General features: G+C 43.9%; 1 protein-coding gene across 6 annotated transcripts in view; it reads right to left on the bottom strand.

Annotated features, from left to right (window-relative positions):
- Window positions 1–3970, bottom strand: part of SGMS1 (sphingomyelin synthase 1) — a 280487-nt gene that overhangs the window by 108015 nt on the left and 168502 nt on the right. Inside the window, exon 6 of one of the 6 annotated variants that reach the window (XM_024744801.1) lies at window positions 2598–2678. The exons of the other annotated variants lie outside the window; for them this stretch is intronic. The gene's annotated coding sequence lies outside the window, so the exon portion shown is untranslated. The remainder of the gene's footprint in view (window positions 1–2597; window positions 2679–3970) is intronic. 6 annotated transcript variants of the gene reach the window in all.

Here is a 3970-nt window from a genome sequence, read left to right as displayed (position 1 = left end):
TTTTTTTTTTGGCCTCTCACTGTTGTGGCCTCTCCCGTTGTGGAGCACAGGCTCCGGACGCGCAGCCTCAGTGCCCATGGCTCACGGGCCCAGCCTCTCCGCGGCACGTGGGATCCTCCCAGACGGGGCACGAACCCGTGTCCCCTGCATAGGCAGGTGGACGCTCAACCACTGCGCCACCAGGGAAGCCCCTGAGTTTCTATTTTTGATGATAAATTCTTGAAGAAGGGAATGAAAATTTTCCACTAGTGCTAATTCTTCTGGTGTGCATTGTAATGCCAAGTACTCAGCATACAGCTGTGGAAAATAAAAGCCACACTGCGAATGCCAGTAGCCTATCACCAAGGCTAGCTTCACTTCACAGCCTCATCAACAACAGTATGGATTTGTCAGCTATGTTTTCAAGAAAAACAAAGACCACAAGGTGAGGCTCCGGACGCACAGGCTGAGCGGCCATGGCTCATGGGCCCAGCCACTCCACGGCATGTGGGATCTTCCCGGACCGGGACACAAACCCGTGTCCCCCGTATCGGCAGGTGGACTCTCAACCACTGTGCCAACAGGGAAGCCTGGCACTACCAACTTTTAAACAGAACTTTCTATCTACAAAAAGTTCTCCTTGACCCCTTCATCGCTTTGGGACTCATTCCAGTGATGCTGACTGCTCAGAGTAAACTGAGTACTCTTCTTGTACGTTCAAAACCTGTGTACAATGCCCACAAGAAAATGTCTCATTACAGTTTAGTTGCTCCTGATTTTTTAACAAACACACATTCTTTGCTATGATGGAAAATATTTTAATAGGTTCAAGGAATCAATTTCATCCTCAAAGATGGTCACTTGCCACCACCAGGGTTATTTGAAAGAATTAGAAGTGATTTCAACAACTGACTAATGAACTACCCATGTGGCAGAAGACACTGTGCTCAGTCCTGGGGCTGGGGAAGGACTTACAAGGTGGTTGAGATGAAGTTCATTTATGAGAATGCAGTGCAATGGCTGTATCACCAGAATACAAGCAATTAACGTAGCTGGTGCACTGAAGGAGAATAATGTGGATGTATAAATCCTGGCTGGGACCGTTAAAAACTCAATATTTCTTAATCATACCTCACATACAATGTTAATATTCTACAACAGTCACGCAGGAACCTGGCTAAAAAGAATACGCTCCTTTTTGAACGTATACTTTATCTTCTAGGGCGAGGCCAAGCTCCCACAAGGTGGAAGGAGACTGGCAGGCATCAAAACCAAGATCATTTGAGAGATGCTAGAGGATGTCACTTGCACTAAGGCTGCAGAAGTGGATAGAAGCTCTTGTAAGACATGATTGTATTGGATTCTTAGCCTCTTTTCTCCTAAGGAGTTAGTTCATGAAGAGGGGTTTAGACTTTCTCTATGGGAGATAGTGGCCTATGGTCATTAAAAGCATGTGCTTTATAGTCACACAAAACTGCATTCCCCAATCTACCTTAAAGACCTTGAGGATGTTCTTTAATTCCTCTGGGCTTCAGTTTCTTCATCAATAGAATGAGACTAACAGTAGTACTACAGTTTAATGTTGTTCTATGGGTTAAAGACATAATGCCTGCCAACAGTTTAATAAAGCTCATGGCACACAGTAAGTGCTCATTAAATGTTGTTGTTATTGGAAGAAGTAAACTATCTTCATCCTTAGGAGGCAAAGCAAGTTCCAAGGCAACATTAACAACAGAAAAAAGAGGTATCCTCATGAGTTCAGAAATGTTCTGGCCCACTTCACCAGAAAAAAATCTTGGTCTAAAGTGTCATTTAGTAATAAAGCACAAATTGCTCCTATATCAGTGCACATACCTTGGGAGCAAAGTAAGAGCGGCAGCAGCAATCAGAGGCTTATTGGCCAGTGAGAAAATCAGAACTGTTCATATCACCCACACAGAAACAAAACTAAATCACTTGCTTGAGATTCCTCAGCTAATAAATGGCAGAGCTGGGATTCAAATTCAGGCAGCCTGGCTTCAGTTCTTGTTCTTTTTTAAAAAAAATTTTTATTGGGGTATAGTTGATTCACAATGTTGTTTTAGTTTCAGGTGTTCAGCAAAGTGACATGTTATACATACATATATAACCACTCTTCTTTAGACTCTTTTCCCACGTAGGCGTCCTTGTTCTTAACTGACACCACGCTGCCTCCTCAGCAATGAAGAAGAGCAATAACTGGAGACTCACCACGTCACAGACCAGGAGCAGGACAGAGAAAGGCAAGAAACCCCCTAAAGATGACTGAAGAGAAGAGGGAAATAAGGGAAATGACACAAAAGAGCAGCTAATGGGGCCGAAGAGTAAAAGGACCCAAACCACTAATGATTCTACATTAAAATCTAAAACACAGTCCTAGCAAGAATTCTAAAAGGATGGCACTGGGAAAGTGAACTAGTGTTGGGATTCAGCACTTGCTTAAGTACAACAGTGAACATATGACATAAAAGCTGAGAAGATGCCACTTAGGTCGTTTATATAAGCCTCATGATGACTTAGAAACACCTGCTAGGGAACACGTCACACACACAAAATACCAGCTGTCAGGGGAGAGCCCCCAAAGCACGAGAGTTTCTTACCAAGACTGAGATTCCTGCTATGTTTTCCTTGCGTTTCCACAGTGGAAAAGTGGAAGAAAGGCCACCAGGGTGTTGAATTCTCTGTCGGTCAGAAGAAAGGAGACAGAAGGATGAGAACTGTGCCCTTAGCTAAGTAGGAGAATGCCCAGAGAGGAGAGAAGAGATAAAGAGAAGCCATATTCCTGGCCAGCCTCAAGTGTGGCAGGCTCCAAAACGGCCCCTGAGACCCCTGTCTCTTATTATCCATGCCTGTGTAATCCCCTTCCCTTGAGTGGGGGTGAGAACTGTGATTTGCCTGTAACCAACAGAATAAGACCAAAATAACGGGACACGTGGTTACATCACATAAGACTGTATCGTCCATTCTGCTACGAGATTCTCTCCCTTGCTGGCTTTGAAGAAGCCAGCTGCCAAGTGATGAGCTGCCTACAGAGAGAGCCAGGGGAGGGCAGCCTCCAACTGACAGTTAATAAGCAACTGAAGAGCCCACAAGAAACTGAATTTCTGCCAACATGAGCTCAGAAGAAAACCCTTCCCCGGTCAAGCCTCAGATGAGACAGCAGCCCTGCTGACACCCTGACTGCAGCCTTATAAAGTACCTAGCCAAATCACAACCAGTCTCCTGACCCACAGAAACTGTGAGATATAAGTTGGTAGTGGCGTTGTCAGGCAGCTACAGATAACCAATACAGAAGGGAAGTGAGGCACAAGTTCCTGATGCAACCACATGTCCTTCTGAGAGAGGAGGGGAAGGAAGGAGAAGGCTAGGGGCCAGGGCCTGGGAGGGTGATCCTGCCCTCACATTGGCATGCATCCTCCTGTTCAACTATCGACTCAGACACTCAGTTTCCGCTCTTACCACACACATCCTGTCACCCTATTCTTACCATTTGGAAGACAAAGTGGATCATAATGACCAAGGAAAATACAATCTTGTAAATGGCAGTCAGGTTCCCTGGCTGGCCTGCAAAGGCTATTTAACATGCCAAACACTGACACAATTAAATGCCACTTGTAGCAAAACGGCTGGACCTACAGATTATCATACTAAGTCAAGTAAGAAAAAGACAAATATCATATGATATCACTTATAGGTGGAATCTAAAAAATGGTACAAATGAACTTATTTATAAAACAGAAACAGACTCACAGACATAGAAAACAAACTTATGGTTACCAAAGGGGAAAGGGGTGAGGGGAGGGATAAATAAGATTTTGTGATCAGCAGATACACACTACTATATATAAAATAGATAAACAACAAGGTCCTACTGTATAGCACAGGGTCATATTCAATATCTTGTAACAAACTGTAATGGAAAAGAATCTGAAAAAATATGTATGTATGTGTGTATAATATATACATATATATA

This window comes from Neophocaena asiaeorientalis, unplaced genomic scaffold (genome assembly GCF_003031525.2).
Source record: "Neophocaena asiaeorientalis asiaeorientalis breed wild unplaced genomic scaffold, Neophocaena_asiaeorientalis_V1.1 scaffold131, whole genome shotgun sequence".
Lineage (NCBI taxonomy): Eukaryota > Metazoa > Chordata > Mammalia > Artiodactyla > Phocoenidae > Neophocaena > Neophocaena asiaeorientalis.
The sequence above is the reverse complement of the archived record's forward strand: the minus strand, read 5'-3'. Positions and strand labels throughout refer to the sequence as shown.